General features: G+C 42.9%; 2 long non-coding RNA genes across 3 annotated transcripts; one reads left to right on the top strand and one right to left on the bottom strand.

The window, feature by feature from the left end:
* Nucleotides 1–549: 549 nt before the first annotated feature.
* Nucleotides 550–27,991, bottom strand: LOC115089929. Of its 2 annotated transcripts, none has more exons than XR_003856274.1 (4): nucleotides 27,839–27,991; nucleotides 27,368–27,458; nucleotides 4,789–4,886; nucleotides 550–1,497 (listed from the first exon to the last, which is right to left on the bottom strand). It is a non-coding gene; the product is annotated as an uncharacterized LOC115089929 (long non-coding RNA). The 2 variants fall into 2 exon arrangements; XR_003856275.1 differs by having other exon boundaries at nucleotides 27,368–27,461; nucleotides 27,839–27,971.
* On the top strand, nucleotides 6,723–24,843 carry LOC115089936. The gene is made up of 3 exons (XR_003856277.1): nucleotides 6,723–7,254; nucleotides 17,643–17,892; nucleotides 20,024–24,843. It is a non-coding gene; the product is annotated as an uncharacterized LOC115089936 (long non-coding RNA).

Raw genomic sequence — 27,991 nt, forward strand, 5'->3', positions numbered from 1 at the left:
GCCATGGGTTAAGAAAACGGACTCTCGTTAAATGAGCGTCCCTTTTGCTAACCTGACTGCCAACACTTTTTTTTTTTTAACATTGAAAAAAAAAATTTTTTAACCTTTCGGTTTCTCTGACTTAATATCACCACGATATTAAGTCAGAGGATGTACAGAAAAGCAGTATTTTCTGCTTTTGTGTACACATTTTTGGGCCACTCAGAAATTAACGCCTGCTCTGGGCTGGCGTTAATTTCTGAGTGTACAAATATAGGGATCGAGCGCAATTTATTTTTTGTATTTGGGATGAATAGCTAATAGCCTCATCAACATGCATTTGCATGTGATGAGCGCTATTCGTTTTTTTTTGGGGGGGGGGGGGGGGGTTGGCCATGCGTTTTGGACATGCTAAACACGCATCCAAAACATGCGTCCAACCGCATGTTAAACAGTGCGCTCAGCTGAGCGCACTTTACTGTATCGGCCTGAATGCCCTGAAGCCTGAACAGAGAACCAGGATTCAGTCCTATCAGTTGACAGCTAGAGGGCCGTGATTGTTTGGTATAGAAATAATGAGCAGAAAGCAGCATGTCCCAGTGTTTCTTTTTTTTTTTTTTTTCTTTTGGACTTAACAAGCAAATATCAAAAGCGTAAGCTGATGAGGAGCTGAAGCTCAAGCAGGGCTGGCACTGCTTTTATGCTTAAAACTGCTCCTGTTGCAAACGCACAGTAGTCTAGGGGGAAGAAAAATATGACTGGTTGAAAATAATTGCTCAGGAACATTTTCTCTCCATATGTAAAATAAAATAAACAAAGAGAAGAACTAGAGAAAAATATGAAGTAACAACCAGGGCTTAATTTATAGACCTAAAGGAAGAGAAACTGTGGAACTGGACGAGGGAAAGGGAGGCAGAGAGGGAGGGAGCAGGGCCAGGGGTGACCTGTGACACACACAGTAGCAGCAAACATACTGGAGCTGACAGGCATTCACCTCCTGTCTCTTTGCCTCTTCCCATCCTCTCTCATGGCCTGCCAACTGCCAGGAAACTCCATAAAAATCAAGGTAGTTGATTTTTGTGCAGCTCTCTCCTCATGGTAAGCAGCTCCAACCCTCTCTGATCTGTTTTCTCTGGGGCCTGAGGAGCCAAAAATGACCCTGCCTCCATCGGTCCTGCTCCATTTCTGCAGGCAGCTGAAAATGATTCACCCCACAAGCTGGGGTCCATTTCTGTGGGGGAGGCAGAACTGATTTACACTGCTGGCTTTCCTTGTGTACCTGGAGAAAAAAAAAGGGGGGGGGGGGGGGGTAGCAGACTGCCATTCCAGGCTGTTACACAAATTGAGCCCTGGGTAGCAGACATGAAAACTTGTGAACTGTACAGCTTATCAAGGCCAGAACTGAAGCCATGACTGGCACTACTGCACACAAGTTTCAGAGTTTTGCTAATTCGATCCCTTTTTTTCTTCATTGCTCAGCAACATCTGCTTCTGTTTCACCCCTTCTCCTTCTGTTACCTGTAGAAGAGAAAGGGAGAGAGAACAGGAGCGAGGGAGCAAATTAATATATTTATGGAATTAACAGACTGGAAAATTTGCAGACTATGAAGCAGGATTAACCTTTGGATCCTGCTGATGTGAAAAGCATGAGGAGAACAACATCACATGCCTACACTGTCCCCTTCCTTACTGCACAAATAAAGTTCAAGAGTTTTGTTCAGATACTGTGCTACCAGAAAAGCATGAGTCATCAGTCAAAATCAGAGATCAAATGCTTTGTACCTTCTTGGGGATTACACAGTAGGGCTGTTTTGGTTATTCCTGGGGAAACTTCTCTTGGAATGGCTATGGCAGGCTCTGCATTAGGGGTGTGCATTTGTTTCCAATTTATTGGTAATCCACAACGTATAGGGCCATATTCATTGTATTCATGGGGAAGCGAAATGTATCGCAATTTCCCATGAATACAACGAATCTTTGCCGAATTATTCGGCCATCTAAAGGAGCGAATTTAAACAAACCCCCCACCTTCCTGACCCCCCAAGACTTATCAAAGCTCCCTGGTGGTCCAGCGGGGGTCCAGGAGCCATCTCCTGCACTCGGGCCTTCAGCTGCCAGTTATCAAAATGGCGCCGATAGCCTTTGTCCTTACTATGGTACAGGGGCTACCGATGCCATTGGTCAGCCCCTGTCACATGGTAGGAGCACAAGATGGTGCCGGCCATCCATTGCTCCTACCATGTGACACGGGCCGACCAATGGCACCGGTAGCCCCTGTGACATAGTAAGGTCAAAGGCTATCAGCGCCATTTTGAATACCGGCAACCGAGGGTGTGAGTGTAGGAGATGGCTCCCGGACCCTCCGCTGGACCACCAGGGAGTTTTGGTAAGTCTTGGGGGGGTCAGGAGGGTGAGGGGTTGTAGTTAATCCAATTTTAGCCGGGAAACGAATAAGAATTAACACATGAACGTATTGGGGGCCCCCCTTGCCGAATGCAACATATCTGCCCCCCCAACGAATACGAATACCGAATGCAATGTATGGCGTCCCTCTGCACATCCCTACTCTGCATGCAGCTCAGCAGGAAAATAGCAAGAAATGACTAACATGACTAGCCAAGGCCAGGAAAAAAAACACACTCTTGAGACACCCCTGAGGGGAGAAGGTGGTAGAAATAGAAATGAAGTTCCATTTTAAGAACAGGGAGGGCTATGGGCAATGGAATCCTGTGGAGTGGGAGGTCAGACATTTCAGGCTCATTCACTATACAAAGGAAGGAGGAGGCTGATTCTAGGGGAGACCCTGTCAGGGAAACAGAGAAAGTAGTTTGGCTAATGTTAAGTTAGTCCAATAACAATGTAATACCTTATTTTTTTTACTGTTGTTCTTTTTATTTGTTAACTTTTGTAAACCCCTGAGCAGGAATACTCAGATACTGAACCCGAAGGCTCACATCTCAGTTCTGACCCTATTTGCAAAGTTCTCCAGTGGTGTTAATTCTACTCCGAGTGTCCAGGGATCCCTGTGGGGGGCAAGCTTAACTTCAAGACCCTTATGTGTTGAACTGCCCTTCAAGATGGGCACCCTGATAAAGTTTCAGGGTGCCCAGAGTAACGTGGGTGCCCAGCACGAGTCGTGCCGGCACCCGGGAGAGGGAGGCGCGGGGAGAGTCGCCGGGCATCAGGGCCGCTGTGATGGCGCGCCTGCCCATTGGCTGGCCTGGGCCCGAGCCATTCACTCACTTCCAAGGCGGGCTGGGAACTCATTGGTTCCCAGAGGATGGGGTAGCCAATCGAAGAGGATCTCCCTTTTGGCTACCTCGGAGCACCGGTAGCACTGCTCTTTGCTCCGTAGATCCCAAAGCCTCTTCCCTCCCACCCACCCTCATATACCCCGAACAAGTTAATTGCGATTTGTTTTGATAATGTTGTTGCAGCTGGAGGCGGGTTGCCCGAGCTGATAGAGATGCGATGTAGCATTTGATCAGGGCCAGAGGAACCACTAGGTGAGCTAGGCCTGTGCCTAGGGCGCCGAGACATGGGGGCGCCGCAGCAGAATTTTGAAAGGGCAAAAAGTGCCCTTTCAAAGTTCTTCCAGCCCCAGCCTCACCCCCAGTGCCACCCTCCTGACGCCCCCCTGGAGGTCCAGCGGACGGCCTGGGAACGATCTGCCGCTCCCGGGGCCTTGGCTGCCACTAACCAAAATGGTGCCGGTGGCCTTCAGCCCCTACCATGTGACAGGGGCCAACCAATGGCACCGGTAGCCCCTGTCACATGGTAGGGGCTGAAGGCCACCGGCGCCATTTCAATTAGTGGCAGCTGATGACCCGGGGGCGGCAGATGGATCCCAGGCCCCTCCGATGGACCACTAGGTGATTTGTGAGTTTTCTTTTTGGGGGGGGGGGGGGGGCGGCACAAGGTTGAAGGTGCCTAGGGCCCCCAATCCCCTTGCACCGGCCCTGCGTTTGATGGTGTGATGACCCGACAGGTGTCGGGTAGGAATTATGGCAGAACAATTGGGTGCAGTTGTCCTGCGGGAAGCTCCTTGCTGAAAGCGACGGGAGCAGAGCTCATAGTCACAACTCCTTGCTGGACAGAGGCGGGGCTCGTGGGTGAGTACATATCCCTGGTTCGACTAGATCTGTGCGCCTTGCTGGCGGGTGCGGAAGAAGACCCTATGTAAATTACCTGAGCTCGGGCACCTGATTGTTGGACGAAATAAAGCTGCGGCCTGTTTGAGAGTTTATTTGTTATTGCTTGCGAGAGGGTGGGTGCAGAGAGACCCGTCGGTCCTGGCTTACCCCATGTTACAGTCCCTCTGTAAACAGCCCTGACAATCTCCAAGCTGTCTGTAGTAGCAATAGTCACGCTGGAAGCTGTGTGGTTTCCAACTTAATTTTACGGAGAAGTTGTAAAATGCAGTAATGTTTGTTCTTTACAGCTCTTGCTGTTAAACCCAATTGATTTACAGATTGAGGTTTAATAAATTTGGCACCTTAATTTTCCAGCCAAACTCTTTAGAATTTATGAATGCCAATTCCTTGATAGTTTATCTCTTCTGCCTTTCCAGTTAATTAGATTGAAGAACGTGTAAACCTTCTCCCGTTTTCCCGTTAGATTATTCTCACTGTGGAATGGTAAAGGACTTTAGTCCCAGTTACTTAGCAAAATGAAAAAGTCCCCATTGTCATCTCTCTTCTGGCGTCTTCACTATTCTCTCCTAGCTCTCCTTCTAGCAGTTCCAAGCTAGCGCTTTCCTTTCAAGTGTAACGCACCTGGGTCAGCAGTAAAAATAATCTGGAATGGTACCTTCCTAACGCCTCCTTCTCTGGTAATGGTTGTGAATCCATTCCTCTTCGATGACACCGCTTCTCCTACCGTTCTTTCTTGGCAAAAGATTCTTCTTCCTGTGGATAACCAAAAAAAAAACCTGAGCCCCTGTACCCTAGGGTTCTCGGTCAATAAACACAGATGGGGAAAAAAATCTTACTCAAAAGGGAGAAAGGAAGGGTGGAAAAACCTGCCCAGGACCAAAAGGGTTTCCAAGAACTCTGGACCAAAATAGGAATAAGGCGCTCTGTCTCCAGTTCTTTGCCCATGCCTCTGAAAGCGAGAACCTCAGAATCCTTTCTCCCAGGAAAACATAATTAGAAGTGGGGACTGCCCAGCCGGGGCTGTCCCCTAGCAGGGTAACTCAGGAAAATGTATCTAAGAATCCATGCTGAGAGATGGTGGCAGGGGTTTATAAACACTACCACAGCACCATCTGATTCTCCCACATGAGGGAGCCCAAACCCCAACCCTCAACTCACTAACTACTCTGTCCTTCTCCAGACATTTTGGTTCAGTCCTTCTGGTGAGGAGACCTATGGTTCCTTACACCTTGATTTTTTTTTTGGGGGGGGGGGGGGGGGATAGAAAAAAAAAAGAGGGAGAGAGAAGGAAGACATCAGCAAAGGAGAAACAGCCCTTAGCAAGAAACTGTGAGGGCACTGAGACCCCAGAGAAGACGACATCCAATTTAAAGCCTGAATAGGAGATGCAGAAGAAGACCAGGAGCGACCAGGAGCAAAGAAAGGCTGTGAATTGTATGTAGAAGCCCCAGGGGCTTAGCCCATGTCATGAAGTATTCAGGCGCTGATGAACCTCATTTAGGAAGTAGACAGAATCAAGTTTAATTTTCTGTATATTTCACTTACATTTCACTTAATATTTTTCATATTGTGCCACCTTGTAAATAACGCCTTCAAGTGAAAGCTTTTGGCATGGATACTGTGATACTTAGCCAAATTCAGTTACCAAGGACAATGAGGCCAACCCATTATCTTCGGTTACAGCACTGAGATGTCATCATCCTAGAATAAGGCTCAGACCTAAGCTGAAGGGGTTAAGCATCTCTGAGCACAGGTGCCAACTCTGTGGGTGTCTGAGCATCCCAAAATTAAGCAAACTCCCTCACTGTGTCCGGGGGAGGGGGGTCATTTGTGATAAGTTTAGCACCCCCAATCATTTTGAAAAGTTTGCTCCTGGGTCTCTGGAGATACCGCAGGCCTGCTGGAGATTGCCCCATGCTCATGCTCATGCTGGTAGAAAAAAAACAAAAAACTAAAAAGAGAGAACAGGATAGGAGGAGCAGGTTTTACTAGGCTAACATTTTGAGGCCTGAGGGGTTTGGGGGGGGGGTTTTGTGTGTAGGTTTCACCACAGAGTAAAAAGTAGAAATTTTTTGCAGAGTTATTTCTCTGCTCCATCATCTAAAGAGTGGGTATCTGTTCACAATTATAGAAGTGACGCTATGCGTCTCACTATGTGTCACTGGGGGCCTCATCGAACAGGAGAGCCAGAGAGAGGCAGCAAAGGGCTGGGCTCTCTGAGGCTGCAGGGAAGGATAGGAAAGCTGCTTTGCTTGTGTAAGCCAGAAACTTAAAAGACTGTTACAGAAGTATTTTTCACCTATGCAAATGTTAAATTACCCTCTTGTTTCACTACAAGGCAAGGGGGTTCTCATGGCTGGAAGCCAGTGGTAATATCCCATGAACTCTAGTGACACCAAGTGAACCTGGCTATAATTGCTAGGATTAAATGGATAGGATATTTCTTCAGAAGGACATTTCTAAGTTGAATGGACCTGTGGCAGTTCTTGGAATCAGAACTTGTGGTGCAACTCTGCACCAGAGCCAATGAGGAGCAGGGGATTGATTGCTAATGAGCTTTTTAAATTAGGTATAAAAGAAAGGATGTCTTTTGTGTAGAGTCAGACAGGCAGAGAGAGAAAAAGACAGAAGGTTATAGCAATGAGGTGAGGTTCCTACCCCAGCTGCATGGCTGCTACCACAAAGGAAAGAGCAGTCGCAGATAGGTAGGAGCGTTTCTTATAGCCATAGTCTATAGAATAGTAATTATATGGTAATGCTGTGAGAGCAGTGGTTTGTTATTTTATAGTGAAGGGAAAAGTGTGTGAGTTTCAAGTTTTTCCTGACCTTTTGTTTAATTTATAGCTAGAAGGACAGTATTTAGAATAGTATCTGCATACATTTCAGTATCAATCTGACTTAGTTGCAGGGAAATTCTGAAGATTTGTCATGATTTTAGTGAGAACCGGACTTCCAGTCTCCTGAAGCAAGTGGACACTGCAGCTGAACTGAGCACAGGATCTAAAGCATCTGCATCGGTTTCATCAAGCACACAGAGGAGCAGCTTGTCTAAAGAAAAAGAAAACAGAACTCATCTGATACTTAACTGAGAACTTATGTTATTATTCTGGCCAGAATTTAGGTGGGTGTTTGAAGTATTTTGCAAGTGAACTTATCTAACATACAGAGTAGGGCTAGTGATTTTTCTTTTATATCTTGCAACCTGATTTTTCTCACTTTTCAGTGTTAATAAAATCTTCTTTCTTTTTTACTATAATGCCATGTGTCTGTGTTTGCTATAGAGCATAAAAATTCTAATGTGCTGTCTATCTGTGCATGCACTGATTTTATATGCAATACTTGCTGTAGCTTCATAAGTTGGATTTTATGCAATCACTTATTTTTCATTTCTCTGCTCCAGCCTGTCCTCCCCATCCCTGGGAGACCTTTTAGTTGTGAATCGTGTGCCCGATCGTTTTAACGATCGTGTTCAGCTGGGGGGGGGGGGGGGAGAATCTGATCGTTATGAGATGTGAATTGGAATCTGTTCCGATTCCAATTCACATCACTAATTTATTTTAGTGAGGCCTGCGCCGATAAAAAAAACAAAACACCCCACCCCGACCCTTTAAAATTACCCCCTTAGCCTCCCCCCCTCTCCCGACCCCCCCCCCCCAAAAAACTTTTTACACATACCTGGTGGTCCAGGGGGGCCGCGGGGAGCGATCTCCCGTTCCCACGCTATCAGCTGCGCTAAAAAAAATGGCGCCGATGGCCCTTTGGCCTTACCATGTGACAGGGCAAAGGTAGCGCCGGCGCCATTTTGAATATTGGCAATACGGCCGGAGTGCAGGAGGTCGCTCCTGGACCCCTGCTGGACTTTTGGCAAGTCTTGTGGGGGTCAGGAGGCCCCCCCAAGCTGGTCAAAAGTCCCTGGGGGTCCAGCGGGGGTCCGGGAGCGATCTCCTGCATGCAGGCCGTATTGCCAATATTCAAAATGGCGCCGGCGCTACCTTTGCCCTGTCACATGGTAAGGCCAAAGGGCCATCGGCGCCATTTTTTTTAGCGCAGCTGATAGCTTGGGAACGGGAGATCGCTCCCCGCGGCCCCCCTGGACCACCAGGTATGTGTAAAAAGTTTTTGGGGGGGGGGGTCGGGAGAGTGGGGGAGGCTAAGTGGGTAATTTTAAAGGGTCGGGGTGGGGTGGTTTTTTTTTTTTATCGACGCAGGCCTCACTAAAATAAATTAGTGATGTGAATTAGAATCGGAACAGATTCCAATTCACATCTCATAACGATCAGATTCCCCCCCCCCCCCCCCCCCCTAGCCGAACCAGATCGTTAAAACGATCGGGCACACGATTCACATCCCTAGAGTATAAGAATCCTAATGCACTGTGTAACTGTGCATGCACTGATATTATAAGCAATACTTGCTGTAGCTAGATAAGGTGGGTTTTATGTTATCACTTATTGTTCTATTCTCTGCTCTAGCCCCTCCTCCCCATCCCCGGGAGACCCTTTAATTGTGTGGGTGCATTACATGTTTCTGTCCCTAAACTCACAGCTGAGAGGTGGAGTTATTTTTGTGGCCCTTCCCACAATAAGGGAGAGGTTTACACTTGTCCAACAGGGGGAGGCGTTCGCTCTGTAACCCACTTGCATGGGATTCCAGGAGGAATCCTGCAAGGAGCCCTGACATCTGATTTTCCAGGGGGAAAGGGACAGGGTGGCTTGTCCTCAGGTCTCCTGGCACCGGCTTGGTCTGCTGTGTTCTTCTATGTGGGAAAAAGGATTTTCTAGCTCCAGAGGTATTCAAGATGAAAAACAGCCTTTGTGGGAAAAGGAGAACGTCCCAGTTTCTCACCCAGTTTTCTCGAGCTGTATGAGAAGTGGTAATTTTGGTGTTTCTGGACTGTGTAAATCTCATCCTGTATGGCTTTACTTGATTTTTTACTTCAGTAAAATGTTATTTTGGTTTCGGGAAAATGACTTACTGTGTGGACAGTATTCACTCATAGACTGTGTGAATGATCTCCTGGGCCTTGCAGCTTTGCTCTCCCCGTGGAAGAATCCTGATCTGGAGTTGCAGTTAGGTTTTTTTCTCAACCCTGCAGTCTCTTGTCTGTTTCAGGGAGTGCCCTCACAGAGATGGAGGCAGAGAGGCTATTAAAGTGACTGACTGAGCAGCAGCAGAGGCAGTGGTAGCAGAAGCAGCAGCAACAGCAAGCCCAGCAGCAGACCCTAGGGCAGTTGGAGGCCCGGGATCAGGTGATCCATTAGGTTCTTCAGCAACAATAGCCAGCCATATAGCAAGGAAGGGCCTCTGCAGTCCCGAGCCCAGCACCAGTGGAGGGAGAGTGGTCCTCACCAAGGATAGAAGCCTCCTTCATGAAGATGGGACCTGGAGGTGACCAAGAGGGGCTCCTAACTACCTTTTGATAGAATAGCTGAGACTATGGTATGGTCAAAGCAACAATGAACCCTCCAATTGGCTCCTGACTGGGCAGGTCCAGGCCACCTATAGGACCCTGGATATGGTGTTGGACTGAGATATGAAACACTTAAGGTCACTATTTTGGACTGCCTGGGACTCAACCCTGAAGTCACAGTTATTCTGGGAGATTATATACATGCCTGGGACTTGCCTGCCAGACCTAGCATAGTGACTGAGGGACCTTTGCAAGCACTGGTTATGCCTGGATGGATGCTGTGACTGAGAAGTGGCCGAGTGTATCATGACTCAAGAATTTATAAAACCTTGCTGCTGCCGCCCCCCCCCCCCCCCCCCCCAATGGTCCATGGTCCAGGAATAGATCTGATGAGACACCAATGGGAAAGGTAGCAGAGCAGAGGAGTTACTATCCCCATAGGGGAGACAGAGCAGCTATAATCCTTTGCAAATCCAAAGCAAGGGTGAGACCCAACTAAGGACTAACAACTAGCAATAAAACAGCATACTGGGCACCCAAAGAAAATGAAGAGGGTTCAGTATGCTGTTTTATTGTGTGGGCAGACCAGATATCCCCATGTGATTGTCCATTCATTGAGTTAGAATACAGGGATGAGTCCCTAGTCAACAGTGGAAGGGGTGAGGGGACAGGGTGAATACCAGTCCCAGTGGAGGCGGATGGTAGCTACACAGAGGCCCTGATAAATTTGGGGAGCACCCAAACACTAGTCTATCCAAAATCAGTTAAAGACATTAATTAAAGGTTCTTACAATTCATAGCTGTGCAGCCACTGTCAATACATAGACACTTACATTAGCTGAGCTGTTGACATCCAGAACTGTGGCTGATGATGTTAAGTAGGCTTCCTAAAAATAAACTGGCAAGGCTTAATAAGATAAAAACAAAAAAAAGTAACCCCTGAAGCAAGGTTTCAGTACTGGTAGTCCTCCCTTTGATGCCAATCAGGGCTCACGTTCTCAGAATTCAAACAATGAAGAAATCTCTCAAAGCAGGCAAAAGAGTATGGGAACAACTTCCCACTTCCATAAGATCTCCTTCTGTCTCTTCCTTCTCAAGGTCCTCCTTGGATCCCAGGAAATTCTCCCAAGTCCTAGGGCCTGGATACCCCACCCCTTGGGTCCCAGTTATCCTCTGAGGCCTCCTACATTCTCTTAAACACACACTCCTTGCAAGACATGTCCTGCACAGGAGGGTCAGGGAGGGGGCCATGATAAATTCCTGCTTTCTCTGACATCACCCTCAGAATCTGTAAAGATTCTGATGCATTTAGTAAGGGACACTGTGGGTGACAACCTTACAAATACAAATTGGGGTTCAGATTGCTCTTTCAGCTGGACTGATTGGGACTGGACGCAGTGCAGCGATGGATTGGACTGTCTGTACAGTGACAGCCCTTACCATTGGTGTTGAGGGTGCACTTCAGGGGAGGTGCCACTCCAGCCCTGGGTGCCAGCAACAGGCTTCTGTGCTCCCAAGGCAAGAATGTCTAGGAAGGGGTGAAAGGGGGAAAGAGACTGCTGAGAGAAAAAGGGGTTAAAATAAAATATAGCACATTGGTTTGAAAAGAATCTGCCATTCATAGGGATATATCTTAATGAGAATTCTGCCCAAGGTCTAATAATAGGTCTTGGCCAAAATTTCTTTCTCTGGGCTCACCTAGCTCTAGAGATGTCTGGGTGTAACGTGGTATTTTGATCCAAAACCTTTTTCTCTTTCACCTGAAAAACATTTCTCTGCTGTCTAGTTCGCCAGGCTCTAATCAGCATGAAACAACACAAGGCGACATCTTACTACCTTCATTTTCTATAGTTCTGACAAATCTAAACTAAATTCTGTAATCATGTTGGCTAACCAGAAATAAAGGAGTTCATACTCGAAAGGCATTTTCAGGAATTATCGAGCTAAATTCTAATAACTAGTTATCCAGCTAGTATTTAGCCAATTAAGTCAGAGGCATTCCAGAGGCAGGAGCAAGATGTTCCAGGGAGGAGTAGAGTTAGCCAAATAAGGTATACAGCTAATTCTGGTTGTGCTGCTGACCTGTCCTAAAGTTAATATATATAGGAGGTCTAGCCCAAGTTTACGTAAAGATTGTATGGAATAATATGGGGGGAAACCTCATATAGTGCCTACCAAAGGCTATTTTGGATGCCTATGTGGCTACTGCAATTCCAACCCCACCACTGTGGATGTCAGATAGATTTATAATCATTGGTTGCCCCAGACGGTGTGATGCTTTACTTATTTATAAAGCTATCATTTGAGTCCGGTATGAGTCCACTACTGTGGCTAGAAGTGCTGGTATACAATAATCTTGTTATAACAGACGTATTGTGCTCACTGTTTTGGCGCCAAGATTGTAGTTGGAAATCTTCATGCTGCAAGTGTATCAGTCCCACTGCAATGTTTCGAATGTGAATTCTTCATCAGGGAATCACTTAAGAGCATGGAATCTCCATGTAAATCTCAGCTGTTAATACCTGAAACAATAACAAATAAATACAATCCTTGAAGTGATGCAGTGACATCTACTCATAGACGGCAATAAACTGGAATGAGGCACTCACTCAGTTTGTTGTGGTCAATGTACTTCCACGGTAAAAACTCTGTGCTCGCTACCAAAATAATATAGTAGGCATGAAATAATGGCAATGAAACCAACAAGGAATGAGAGTTTGAAGAGCTTTTTCAAGGCTTACGTGTGCAGCATGAAGATTTCCAACTACAATCTTGGCGCTAAAACAGTGAGCACAATACATCTGTTATAACAAGATTATTGTATACCAGCACTTCTAGCCACAGTAGTGGACTCATACCGGGCTCAAATGATAGCTTTATAAATAAGTAAAGCATCACACCATCTGGGGCAACCAATGATTATAAATCTATCTGACATCCACAGTGGTGGGGATGGAGTTGCAGTAGCCACATAGGCATCCAAAATAGCCTTTGGTAGGCACTATATGAGGTTTCCCCCCATATTATTCCATACAATCCTTACGTAAACTTGGGCTTGACCTCCTATATATATTGATATTTCACAAGTGTCTAGCATCATTGGATCTTCTATTTTTCTGTCCTAAATTTAGCTATATAAACTTATCAGGCTAATTTTAAGATAGTTGGGTATATTCAGTGGTCCATATTCAGAGCTGCACAGTGACTGAATACTTACAATATCGTATGTTTTCCATAGAGGGAATTGTTTTGGTGTTGTAGCCTATGGCTTCTTGTTTTTGTTTATATATATTATTTTTTAGGGCATTTACAACTTGTAGTTAAAGGTACTGCGCTTTCAACACTGAAAAGCAGTTTTTCATGAATCCACAAAGCAGGTTTAGCACAGGCAGCAGCCATGCAAGTTTCCCCACACTGCCCTGCCAATGTGCATGAACTCTGCTTTAAAAGGAACATTTTTAGGGGTGAGAAGATAATTTAGACTCCTTCTCTCTGTCTGTGCAATTTATAGCCAAGATGTTCAATCTATTTATTTCATTGCGATAATAAAACATCAATCACTCAGTCATTCAACCACACACTTATTAGGTCACTCTACTGGAAGAATTCCAACCATATACAGACCACAAAAACCATATTGTATTCCTTCTTTACTTTATATTCCAATTTTTATTTTAAAATATATACCGTATATACACAACACCAAGAGTTAAGGACTTTTCTTTCTTAATACCTTCTCTTTGGACTCCATAAAAAGAACCCATGCGAAATCTGCAAATACTTTGTAAATCACATTTCCAGTAGCTTCTGTAAGCATTTCCATACTGTAACAAGTTGAAAAAGTATGTTTGGAGAAGGACAAATTAATTTTTGGATCCAGCATATTCAGGCATGGTTTCCACTCTCCTGAAACATCTGTCGGGGCATTCTCCACGGACAAAGCTGAATCAAATTTAGTATATAACACTGTAATTTGGATAAATACCAAACACAGCTTCTAAGATTCTTATTGGTCAAACAGGCAAGCAGATTTTGTAGTGGACCAGGGGTGAATCCCTCACTGCATAAAGTTGATCAGATATTTATGTTTTCATGTTAGCTCCTTTTTATGCAAAAAAAAAGAAAAACCAGAAAAGAAGAACCGATAAAGCTTTTAGTTGTTTGGCTGTTTACATTTTACTCATCATGAATATTATAGGAATCTCTCAGATGTATCATCAGATGATCAATTGTAAACAAAAGTGTCACGATCCCCCAACACGGACCTCGTTTCGTTGGAAACTGCGACGGAAGAGACCACACTTCTAAATTAAAAATAAACACAATGTTACATTATTATAAGGGACAATAGAGAAGCAGAGCACAGGCAAAAGTTATAGGTATAATGGCTTACCGGAGGTCTATAGAAACAAGTACGTATGTTTAAATTTCTTTGCATTCTAAAATATAAAAAGGAATCCAATGATTGGAACATTAAAGTATGAAATACATGATGACTGTTCACCATGACTCTAAGCAAAAGCATACATAAATGTTTAAAGCATACATAAATGTTTAAAGCTAAAAAGCTCACCGCATAGTGGGCCGGATTTTTAAAAGGTTACACACGCTGGGCCTATTTTCAAAAGGCCCTGCGACGCGCGTAAAGCCCCGGGACGCATGTAAGTCCCGAGGCTTTACCAAAGGGGTGGGGAAGGGGGCAGGGTATGGGCAGGGCGGGACAGGATAGGGCGGGGTCAATGGCCGTTGTGCTTGGGATTGCGTGCCGGCAGTGCACAAGGTAAATTAAAAATTTGGGGGGGGGGGGGAATTAGAGTAGGGCTAGGGGGAGGAAAGGTTAGGGGAAGGGGTGGGAAGGTCAGGTTAGGGGGAAGGGAAGTTCCTTTCCAGGCCGCTCTGATTTCGCAGCAGCTTGGTAGGGAACAGGGGAAGGCAGTGCGGCTTGGCACACATAAAGTGCATAACTGTGCACCCCCTTGCACGCACCGATCCCCGATTTTATAACATGCGCGCGCTTCTTTTAAAATCTACCCCGGTACATATTCGTTTCCACCGTCAAATGATACATCAAAGTGAAAGTGGCATAGAAGACAATTTAAATGCCCTTATGCTGCAATACAAATGGGGCGAAAAGAGAGGTCATGTGACAACAGCTGTCAGTCAGGGAGAAACCCGCTCTGGAGATTACATGCAACAAGAGCACCAATCTTGTGAGAGAAACTGTCAGTGTGGACACGCCCACTAAATGACATCTATGCAGTCAAGGGAATCCCTGTCAAACCTAATGTTAACAACACATATAGGGCCGGATTTTAAAAGCCTTATGCATGTAAGGGGTTTCCGCGCACCAGGCTTATTTTATAAAGGCTCGGCGGTGCACGTAAAGCCCCGGGATGCGTCTAAGTCCCGGGGCTTTACAAAAGGGGCAGTCCAGGGGCGGGGGATGTTATAAAATCGGGCGTACATGTGTGCGCGCGCACATGTACGCCTGCGCGCCAGTATGAAAATTCACCCCATAGATTCTACGGTAATTCTACTTACAAAACACTTTACATTGTACATTACTTATTGCTCTCTACACTAACATTATCTTCAGTATTGACAATAATGTTATCAGCATATTGGCATATTATGTTAAGTTGTATGCTTTTCTAAAGCACCACATTTTCAGTTCTTTCTTGAAACTCTTTCTTTCTGTTATCTGATGTAGATATTCTGGTAGCGAGTTCCACAACTTGGGGCCCACTATGGAAAACATACGTTCTCTTATTTGCATTAGGTGTGTGTTCCAAGAAGAAGGAACCATTAGGAGTCCTTTGTTTTGTGATGTTAGGGCTCTCTGTGGAGTGTAGAGTTGAAGTGTCATAAACATGGGTTAATATTGTTGATGATATTGAAAATTAAAGTTAATACTTTATAATGAATTCTGGATTGTATAGGAAGCCAGTGCAGTGCTATTAGAGAGAGGGTGATATTTTCAAATTTCCTTGTTCCTAATAAGAGTCTAGCTGAGGATTTTGAAGTAACTGTAGTGGTTTTAGAAGCCCTGATGATTATCCAATTTGACTTGGAATGTCCTGTCTTTTAAGAAGGAAGAGAACCATTTGTTAACATTTCCATCTATTCCAATTTCCCTTAGCTGATGACATAAGCAGGGAATGGTCATCTGTATCAAATGCTGCTGTTAGATAATTAGTACCAGGATTTATGATTCATTGTTGTCAAACCCTTGTAGTACAGGGTCAGCTAAGGAGATGAGTAGGGTTTCTTTTGAGTGATTTTTTTATGAAATCAAATTGGTTTGAGTATAGTATATTGTCGTCTTGTAGGTGGTTCTCTAATTGTGATAGCACTGCTTTTTCTAGGACTTTAGCGATGAAAGACAGGTTGGATATTTGTCAGTACTTGTCCCAATCATCAATTCTGCCAGTTTTAATTTTTAGGATTGGCTTAATCACTGCTTGCTTGGCCTTTTTAAGGACTAGTCTAGCAAATAGTTTACTATGGTTTTAAATAATCAGAGTTATTACATTATTTACTGTTTTTAAGGTACTTGCAGGGGATGGGGTCTAGTGGGTGAGAGGCAGGTCTCATTTTTGTGATGATTTGGTTTATTTCAAATTTAGAAACTAGGTCAAATGCATTCCATTTTATTTGTCCAATGTTATCTTCAGGCTCTTTTTTGGTAAGCAGGTAGAGAATTGTGATTTTAGTGTATTTATTTTGTTTAATAGCAAGATAGCATATTCATTGCATGAGTTTTTTGAAAAGTCATAGTTATTTGAGATGGAGGATGGTTCCTTGATTAGGCTTTTAACTTTTTGAAGAGCAATTTGGAATTAAATATTTCACCATGAATCTGTTTTGTGTAGGATTCCTTTTTTGCTTTATTGATTTGTTCATGGTATTTTGTTAATAGGGATTTGTATTTTTCTAGAGATATCATGGATTGGCATTTCCACCATTGCTTTTCAGCTTAGCTTTTCTCAGGGTATGCTTATTGAGTCTTAGATCCTCATTATACCAAGGTTTCTTTTGTTTTGTTGTGTTGTTTTCCTTTTGGAATGTTTTCTTCTGGATTGGGCATAGGGTATCTGCTATTTTGTTGATGATTCTATCCCAAGAATAAAAAGATAAGGAGGCATTATCGTGTTCAAACTCATTTATTTTATTTTTTATTGTTTCTTTGAGTATTTCTGGTTCTACCTTTTTTCTATATGTGAAAGACTGAATATTTTGTGGGTTTGTTTGTTGTGTGGTGAAGAGGGTTATTTCTGCTTTAATTAGTTGGTGATCTGACCAGGGTATTATATTGTGCATAGTATTAATTAGGCAGTTATTTTGTTTGGCAAATATTAGGTCAAGGATGTGTCCTGCTTTGTGAATAGGGTTGTTTATATATTGTGACCATCCCATTGCTCCCAGGGTGTCTAAAAATATTTCACATGTTGTGACTTTTCATATGCTATCTACATGTAGGTTAAAGTTCCCTACTATTTTAGTAAATTCAGGGGTTGGAAATGCTTTAGTGAAAATTTGAATTAGAGGCAAGCAGCCATTTTGGAGTGTTCCAGGTGGGCTATAGACTAGGCCAATGTTTATTTGTGGTGATTTTAGTATTGCCACTTCATATGGAGAGTTGATCTCCACTTTGAAGGGTTTAAGTTCCTTTTTTTTTTTTGCAGATTATTAATAGACCCTGCCTTTACATTTTTGTCTGGGGAAGAGGAAGATGATATAGTTGGAGTGATCAAATTGATTTAGTAAAATGTTATCATTTCCTTTCAGCCAAGTTTCTGTAATGCAGAAGATAGTGGGATTTAGTTCTTCTAATAGATCATTAATAAGTGGGATTTTCTTTGATAATGATTAGATATTTAATAAAAGGAGTAAGAGCATTAGGCAGGAGGAGATTTCTAGGGGGTTGTTACTTAAGATAGATCAGGTTTGTGTACATTATTTGCTTCTGTGTGGAGGATCTTTGAAGATTTTCATTTCTTCCATGTCCTCTAATGATTTCAATGTGGTGGGCTGGCTCCATTATGAGATCCGTATGGTAGGCTGTAATCACTATTTGCTTGTTTCTGGTGTCTCCTTAGGCACGCATGAAAGGGCGCATAAAGGGGCAGGCTCCTTTGTCGTGCAAATGCCAAGGGCGCGCACTTGCCGGTACAAGCGCCTCCAGCGTTGTCGTATCTGCTGTGAGGAAGCTGGTGTCGATGGTGGGCGGGCCGAGGGAGGGATCGCCTTCCTGGTGCCGGTCTTTCCTTTGCTCCCTCCTCGCTCCATAGTGGGGAGCACCTCCTGCACTTCATCTCACGGTCCCACTGTGCAGGTGGAAGCAGCCAGGTAGGCTGCTCTCTCTTTCTCTCTCTCCAGCGTTGCCATGTCTGCTGTTAGGGCGCCGGTGTCAATGGTAGGTGGGCATCGGGAGGTGGGTGGACAGAGGGAGGGATCACCTTCCTGGTGCCAGTCTTTCCTTTGTGCCCTCCTCATTTCGTGGAGAGGAGGGAGCACCTCCTGCACCTCACCTCGTGGTCCTGCTGTGTTGGTGGAGGCAGCCTGTTAGGCCGCTTTCTCCCTCTCCAGCGTTGCCATGTCTGCTGTGAGATCGCTGGTGCCTGTGTATTTACAAAAATGCAGACTAATCGATATTAAGATTCAATCCATGAGGGGACACTGGATTAGAAGTGAAACCATTTTTGTTTGTGTTGTATGCACAAGCAAAAGTTATGAGGTAGATTTTCAAAGGGATACGCACGTAACCCCCAAAAAGCTGCCCCTGCACGCGCCGAGCCTATCTTGCATAGGCTCGGTGGCGCGTGCAAGCCCCATTACGCGCGTATGTCCTGGGGCTTTCAAAAAAGGGGCGGGGAATGGGTGGTCTGGGGCGGGGCAGGTGCGTGGCTGGAGCCTCCAGGCACAGTGGCCATTTTCCGCTATGCCCGGGATCGCGGGCCGGCCATCGGCTGGTGCGCTTAACTTCTTCAACAAAGGTACGAGGGATCGGAGGAAGGCTGCGTGGCTCGGCGCGCGCAAGTTGCACAATTGTCCACCCCCTTGCGCGCAACGACCCTGGATTTTATAACATGCGTGCGGCAGTGCGCGCATGTTATAAAATCGGGCGTAGATTTGTTCGTGCCGGGTTGCGCGAACAAATCTATGCCCGCGCGCACCTTTTAAAATTTGGCCCTATATGTATAATGGCTAACCAGGGGTCAATAGGAGCAGGTAAATATGTTCAAATCTCTTTACGTTCTAATATATTTAAAAATATATATATATGAATTCAATGAGTGGAGTCATTAAAGTATGTGACTGAGCAGTAACATACATAATTGTTTAAAGTAAAAAAGCTAACCATATAGTACGTATGTGTTTGTACTGCTGGATGATACATCAAAGTGAAAGTGGATTAGAGAATAATTTAATGCCCTTATATTGTAATACAAACCGCACGAAAAGGAAAGTCATGTGACAACTGTTAGCCAGGAAAAGGTCTCCCTGGAGATTGTATAAGATAACACCAATCTCCCGAGGGGAACTATCAGTGTGGACACACCCACTAAATAACATCTATGCAGACAAAGAAATCACTGTCAAACCCAATATCATTAAAACGGATAGGAGGGTGTCAGATAGTATGTATGAAAGCAAAAAAGGTTCTCTTATGAGAGAGAGAAATGTATTCAGAAAAATGCAGACCAGTCGATGTTAAGATTTAATCCATGAGGGAACACTGTAATAAGGGTGTGAACCCATTTCTGTTCGCGTTGTAGTAAAAAATGGGAAAAATGACCCCCATGGGCAGAGCGATGACCCACTTCAGTGACAAACATTCTGAGATCTTCTATTGTGTGATGGGCCAGCTGCCAATGTTTAACCAAAGACGCGTTTTCACGGATCAAGCGTAAACAGGAACAATGTTCACTTATCCGAGTCCATACAATATGAGCTGTTTTGCCCACATATAAAAGGATGCAAGGATGCTGGATAATATAAATAACCCCAGCTGTGGAACAATCTGAAGTACATTTTTAAAGAAAAGGCTTGGGGAAAGTAGGATGTGTGAATGATGTGATAATGAGAGATAAGGAACAAGCTTTACATTATGGCCACAAAAGGAGCGGCCAGAGAGTGTAGTAATGACATTAGAGGCATTTAAATTGTCTTCTAGGCTGCTTTCACTTTTCACGTATCATTGGGCTGTGCAAACGAATACCTGTGGTAAGCTTTTTCGCTTTAAACATTTATGTATGCCATTGCTTAAGAGTCACAGTGAACAGCCTTCATGTATTTCAATACTTTAATGTTTCCACTCATTTTATTCCTGTTTATATTTTAGAATGCAAAGAGATGTAAACATACTTACTTGTTCCTACAGACCTCCAGTAAGCCATTATACATATAACTTTTGCCTGTGCTCTGCCTCTCTGTTGTCCCTTATAATAACGCAACATTGTGTTTATTTTTAATTTAGATGTGTGGTCCCTTCTGACACATTTTCCAACAAAACACGATCCATTTTGGGGGACTGTGAAACTTTTGTTTACATTTGATAATCCGATGATACGTCTGAGATATTCCTATAATGTTCATGATAAATAAAATTTAAATAACTGGACAACTAAAAGCTTTATTGGCCCTTCTTTTCTGTTTTGAGGAATTTTTTTTGTTCTTGCAGCTCTTTTTGAGGCACAGATGTGGGATTTTCTCAGAAAATCCACTAGTTCTCTCTTGCTGGTAAGCCAGATCTTAAATAGCACACTCAGGATGCAGGCAGATAGTTGTGGTACCAAACTAAAGTCTATTTATTTGCAGGAGGAAAATAGTATTTACACAGCCCAATCTAAAGGTAATTTCACAGTGAATGCTTGTTCCATCAAGATTTTGTAACAGTAGCAACCATGTTAAATATTATAAGACATGCTATGCTGGGTCAGACCAAGGTCCATTGAGCTCAGCATCCTGTCTGCGACAGTAGCCAGAAGGGGTCACAAGAACTGGGCAGATCCCAAATAGATGATTTATTTCATTCCCAAGGATAAGCGATGGTTTTCCAAAGTCTACCTGGCTAAAAATTATATATGGACTTTGCCTTCAGGAACTTGCTCAGGCTAACTTAGCCTGTATATTCAGTGGTATGGGTGCACTGCTGAATCTACCTGGCTGTCCTAAAGATAGCTGGATAGGTTTATCAATCTAAATAGCTGAGCCACACAGCAACTGAATACAAATCTCTCTTTCCTCTGTATGTGTGACCAAAGTGAGTGATTCTGCTAGTGTATAGTTTTGTTTCTGTGTAGGGGTCTATAGCAGTTCGGATCTCTGAATGTTGGAGCTAGCCGGATACCTTATTTGGCTAGCACAGTACCCCCCAGTTATGCCCTTGCCCTGCCCATCACTTAGCCCGCTACTATTTAGCCAGATAAATAGTTATCCAGTTAAGTGGCAGCTGCTGATCCCAGGCATATGATCAGCTGCTGCCACTTAGCCAGCTATGTCAAAACTTATCTGGCTAAGAAGCTCTGAATATGGATCTCAAAAAGACCAAGAAACAATAAAATCAAGAAAAATAAAACATCATAATAGTAAAACCATACCAACAAAAATAAATATTTCAAAACAGCTGATGAATGTGTAACCCTACCTAGAGTCCCTAAAGAGATTTGCTAGAGGGTTCCTGCTCTCTAGGTGCAGTCAGAAGTCAGTGAGCTCTGTGTCTGTAGAGCTCTTACAGTGTGCAAGCCTCCTTTTATTAAGGAGGGAGGTAGAGGGGGAATTGGTAGGTGACACCTAAGGTTGATTGATGGAATGGAACAGATAGGGTTGGATAGAGGAGGAGGTTCATTCCCCCAAAGGGGATAGGTTGGGTAGAGTCTATTTAAGATGCTTACACTGCATCTGAGGAGGAGTTGAAAGGGGGAGTCTTGGAGAGGTTGGAGGACTCCTGAGGTCTCCGAGAAGTTAGAGAAAGAAATTGATTGAAAACCAGAACGTTATAAAGATTCCTATAAGCCAACCAGAGGGAAGAAGCCCTGAGGACTAGAGGGAAATCTCTGCTGGGGACGCTCCAGGAAGAGTGTAATCTATTGAAGAGTTTGCTCTATTAGAAGGATGCAGCCATGAAGGGGCTGAATCTGATTTTGTGTTCTCTCAATCCCAAAGAAGAAATTTGGAGATTGGGAACTTTGAGTTCTTGGACTGTATCCAGTTGCACTACTCACGTATTGTGCTACAAGAATTTTCTTTGAACTGTTTGGATCTACAATAAATCCTATTTTGGAGCCAAGCTTCAGGTGTGGACATTGGATTTTTTTTTTTTTTAGACTTCCCTTGGGCCTCCCAGAGTTTTTCTAGTCCCCATTTGACAATTCCTGGGTGACTTTGACTGTTCCTGGGGCTAAAGTCAGGTCAGACCATACCACTGCAGCTACTGAAGATGACCCTGAGAAACAAGGGGGTTACAAATGGAATATCCAATAATTAAAACCTCATAAAAATGTTCATAAATTTCTCAAAACACCAACATATTTAAAAACAGCAGACACATCAAATTACACACAATAATTAAAACTAATAAGGATTACTAGATCTCCTGCTTTCCATATCTAGGATCTTTTGATTTCCAGTCACCTTGAGATTGTCATGGTTTGGGGGAATGGAGCCACACATACTTTATCTTCTCTCTCTTTCTCTCTCACACACACACACACACACCCTTTCTCTCACATGCATGCTCACACAATCTCATATACCCCCCTCTCTTTCTCTCTCTCACTCACACAACCCTAACACACACACTGCTCTCAGGCATACCCCTCTCACACACACATTGGTGCTCACAGATACCCCCCTGTAAACTCTCACACACATACAGCTTTCTCACAAACACAGCTCTCACATACATATTCTCTCTCACACACAGGCTTTCACACAAACTCTCTCTCACACATACACACACAGGGTCTGTCTCACACACATGGCCTCTCTCTCTTCCTCATATACACTGATTCTCTGACTCTCTTTATTTCTCTCTCTCTCTCACACACTCTCATACACACACTTTCTGGTTATAAATCAAATGAAGGCACAATCAATCTGCCTGCATTATTTCCAAGTCTAGGAATAAAACAGTATGCTGCACACAAGAGGAAATGAGCATGCATTACAGTATTTATATTTTAGCAAATCTTTGTAATTTGTCTGAAGACCTGCGTGCCAAAATGCCAAACAATTCAGCTTTGTGAACCTTGATCAAGCACAAGTCAAAACTGGCATCTCTAAAAGGAACCTTTCCTGCTTTCCTTCTGCAATGAACAGTCCTCTGAAATTATAACAAAGGTACATCAAGGAAGCCAAAGTGGGTGTTAACTTAAGAATCAGTGTCTTCTAATGACGTTGCCAAAAGCTTTTTCAAAAGCCTGTGGAATGGCTACATAAATTGCCCTCTGACCATGTGCAGTAAAATGATGCTGCCTGTAAATTCCAACAGTGAGATTACTGTATATGGGGGAAAGTATTGATCTAAAGCCTTTCCTATTATTAATGGTTTATTGAACAATATATAGTGGATCATGGATTGAATATTTTTCTGTGCAAAGTGCAACAAAAAGTTCCACACAGAACAAATGAAGCCCACTTTCTGGAACATGTGTGTGCATATAAGTGGATTCCCCAGCACTCCACCCACACAAAATATTTTAAAGAATATGTGGGCTAGCTCCTGTGAATACCAAGGAGCTGTCAAAAGAATTATGGGGCAAAGTTATGGAAAGAAAACGATCTGGGGATGAGTATAAAAGAATTGCAAAGTCCTTGAATATCCCTCGTAGCATGATCAAGACAATTATTAACAAGTGGAATGTGTGTGGCATTACAAAGGCTCTGCCTAGATAATGATGTTCCCTCCCCCCATCTCCACCCCCCCCCCCCCCAAACTGGATGACTGAGCAAGAAATAAACTGATCAGTCAGGCAACCAAAAAGTGAATGGCAACTTTTTAAAGAGCTTCAGGCTTCCATAATTAAGACTTTTCAAAGTGTACATGTGACAAAGTGTACAATATCCCAAGCACTCCACAAATCTGGCTAGTATGGTAAAGTGGCAAGAAGGAAGCCATTACTCAAACCCCCCACCACCACCACCTTGAATCCCATTTGAAATATGCAAAAAAAACCATTCTGGAGATACTGTAACTGTGTGATAAAACTAAAATAGAACTTTTTGGTCTGATTGCAAAACGTTACATTCGGTGGAAACCCAACACAGCACATCATCCAGAGAACACAAACTCCACTGTGAAGCATGCTGGTGGCAGCATCACATTAGGGGGATGTTTCTCATCTGCAAAGGCTGCAGCATATGGCAGGGTAGAAGGGTTAATGAATGGAGTAAAGTATGAAACTGGGTCAGAAATTCACCTTTACTCATGATAATAATACAAAGCACACAGCCAAAGCTACCATGAAGTGGCTAAGCAATCAAAAGGTGAGGCTCCTAGAGTGACCCAGTCAGAGCACCAATCTCAATCAAATAAAAAATGCGTGCCATGACTTGAAGATTTCTGACTATGAATGTTCCCCACGGAACATGACAGAGCTTGAACAGTTCTGTAAAAAAGAATGGTCTTATATTGACCAATCTTGGTGTGCAAAGTTGGTGGAGACCTATCTCAACAGATTCACAGCTGTAATTGCTGCCAAAGATGCTTTCATCAAGTACTGACTTGGGGAGTGGAGACATCCAATTGTTAGGCTTCAGTTTTGTATTTAGAATACATATATGTTTTGTCTATCAATAAAATATTTTGGCCCTAAAAGATGTAGAGTATGGTGTGTTGATGAATGGAAAAATCCTCCTTATTTAAATGGATGTAAGTCTAACACACTGACACAACAAAATGTGGAACATAATCAAAGGGGTGTAAGCTTTCAATGGTCACTGTATGTGAGAAATGAAGATGTAAATTTGTTGTATATGTTTTATTGAAAATAGTTAAATAATTTTTCTTTTGGGAATGATTTCATTGTTTTGACAAGCTGATAGCCTAGCCTTGAAGGGTTCAGTAGATGGTATAGTCATGCTCAAGAAACAAAACTAAACTAAGCATCAAAACTTCTCTCAAAATATTCTAGGGGTGGTAGTAGCCATATTGAAATGACCACAGCATTAGAGGCTAATAAACCACAATTTTGTAACCTAAATCTGCACACCATGGGTGAAAATTATTTTTCTCATTTAATGGACCTCATACATGGGCATAAGTTGTGATGCTAAATAGCATAAGCCTATAGGCACCAATCAATATAATCATAGGTCTTAAATGAATTTTCTTTGCTTAGTGAATCAAAGTCCAGTTTTGGAGATAAGGTCATGTTCATAATGTGCCATTGCATATATTCACTTCTGTGATTACAGGTTTTTACTTAACACGTTATGAACATGACCTTATCTCCAAAACTGGACTTTGATTCACTAAGCAAAATAAATTCATTTAAGACCTATGATTATATTGATTGGTGCCTATAGGCTTATGCTATTTAGCATATCTACCAAGTCAAACCCAAAGGCCATGGGTCAAGACACAAACCCATGTCCATCATACAACACAACTCATCCTGGACAAGTGCTTAAGGCAGCAACTCTATCAGGGTTACAAATCCTCTCAGTTCTTCTTATGACCATTCTCCTTGGATTCTCTGGTCTACAGATCCCTGCTTTCCTCCTGCAGGACATAAGGGGTACTCCCACACATTTCACATGTAAAAACACAACACATTTTTAAAGCTGTTGTATTCTTGAGTCGGTAATGAAATAATATATTTATTGAAAGATGACACTTATATGTGTAGGCCTGGTCACCTAAAACAGAATAATAAAATAAGCAGACATAGTAATAGACAAAGAAAATGCCACAACACAAAAATGGATGGAATAACATTTTCAATTGTATTAATCTGTTTTATTGTTTTGGTCATTTTTTTTTTTAATTCAAAGCATATGATTTTAAATTAAAAGTCCTTAATTATTCTATTGATGCTTCTGATCTTTAATTATCTGCCACAAATAAACAGAATGACTTCAAATCTATACATATCTAGCCCAAGGGGAGTCGTGTTCCCCTACCCCATCCAGGCTAGCCCCCTTAAATGCGCAGGGCCTCATGGCTGGCAGTGATTCCAATGCCCTCCAGACCCTCTAACTCCTACACCTTTGGGACATGACCCTGCTGCTGCTAGAGTTACAGTTCTGAACCAAAAATGAGAGGCACAGCCCATCCATGGCTACAACTCCTGCTCCTCTTCAGGTTAGTAGGTTTTATAACCATATTCAGTATAGTAACTTTATTATTATTATTCATTTGTATAGCTCTATAAGACTTTCACAATGCTGCACAGATGCTGCTAAAATTATTTGACCCATCAAGGTCTTTTCCCATAGACACAGAATGGCAGTGACTCAGGCCCTAAGGGCTGTAAAACATTAGGAAGTTTATTCACTCAGCTTTATTTTTGATGTAGAAAACAATTTTGATAAAGTGGACTGAGTGCCAGCTACCTGATCTGTTTCCACTATCTACATCTGTAATGGAGAGGGATAAAACAGATCAGTGTCTTCCAACCCTCTCTTGGGGGAACCCTTATCCTGTCAGGTTTTCAGGACTGCCACAATGAATATGCATGAGATAGATTTGCATACACTGGGAATCTAAATGTATGCAAATTGGTCACATGTACAGTATAAGCATTATGGATTTCTTGAAAACTTAACTGGTCAGGTGTGCCTCCAAGGAAAGGGTTGGGAAACTGGAATACATGCATGGAAAGCAAAAGATTTTTGGATACATGAAGCAAATTCATTGACTGGCATCTGTGGAAGGAGAGGCAGATTCATCACAAGGGTTATTTAATGCAGAATTTGTGTGAAACTAAGAGTGTTAGGCGTGGAAGAGCTCATGGGTTCTTTGGGGAAGGGGAGGGAGCATTAAGTAAAATAATTATAAATAGTTAACTGTTCAACAATATTATCAATAAATTCCATAACTGCATTATTTATGTAGCTTATCCTGAAGAGAAAGGAAGCATGAAATACAGTAATTTTACTATCCTCCATTGGCAATAGATGTATATGTTTTTGTTGATATGCCAATAAAAAAGATCATGTAAAAAAAAAAAACAAAATAAATAAATAGAAATGGAAAAAGAGAGAGCAAGAATGAGATTGCGATATGTCAGAGTGAGACTATATGCAAAAGGATGAGAGTTCGTGTGTTCATATATATGAGTGAGAGTTCAGTGGGTGCAAGGAATTAGAAGAGTAGAATATTAAAATCTGGCACCATAGGTTAGCAAATATATTTTTGGCACATTAAAGTCCTTGGAGCATTAGCCAGCAACTTAATAAAGTTTACCTTCCTGACAGTTCATCTAAATGTCATAAGAGGACTGCAAAGCAGCAAGCACAGTAGCTGAGTTATATAGTTCCTGAGCCTTTTTGAAGAGATGATTTCACTAGACTAGAAGGATTAATAAAATGATGAGATCTTGTGACTGCCTATGCCTGCCCTTTACTGGTGAATTTGTATTGCAGTCAGCATAATTTTAATGAAAACCCTGGCATTGTTGACTGTGTTCTACAGAATGCTTTGTGAAAGTTTGATGTGGAAAAGGCAGTCAGATATGCACATGAGATACTGTAAAGTCTTACACTTCACAAAGCAGGAGTTTTTAATTAATTATGCAATTGCACATAATGTACAGTATGTACATATACACTGATGCAAAGGAAGGGAGAAAGGTCAGAAAATGCAAGGTACAAATACCAGAATCTTTGACTGAGAATCATCACTGCTTCCAGAGGTCATACTTTCCATTCCCACTGTCATGTGCTTTCCTCTTTCATTATCAGGAGTTCTGCTATGTTAGATCATTAAAGCAAGAATGAAGAGGAACAAATTATTAGTGCAAAATTCATCCCCTTCCCACTGAATAACATTGCATTCTTTTCCATCAAATTGTCCTATTTTCTGCATACGAAATCCAATATACCTCACATAGAAATATTAAAAAAAAAATAAAATATATATATATATATATATATATATATATATATACACACACACACAATTTTAGTTTAAAATTTCATGCTAGATCACCCTCATTTTGTAGAGACTCAGGTCCCCTCGAGGCAGACTGTTGAGAGTAGGGGAGGACTTCAGCCTCACCCCAGGCACCACGATAGCATTAGTGAGCAAGGGCCACATGGTATTGGCGATGGAAAGTGAATCACTCACCTGCGATAACCTCCCCTCAGCCCTGCTCCATCTTTCCTTGTAACTTACACAGTCGAAAGAAATTGTGGTGCTTGCAGTCATCGCCAGCGCCAGTAAAATTGTGCTGTTCCCACAGCTGTGTTGACTGCGTCTTTTTCCGTAACTAAAACAGCT

Source organism: Rhinatrema bivittatum, chromosome 1, assembly GCF_901001135.1.
Source record: "Rhinatrema bivittatum chromosome 1, aRhiBiv1.1, whole genome shotgun sequence".
Taxonomy (NCBI): domain Eukaryota; kingdom Metazoa; phylum Chordata; class Amphibia; order Gymnophiona; family Rhinatrematidae; genus Rhinatrema; species Rhinatrema bivittatum.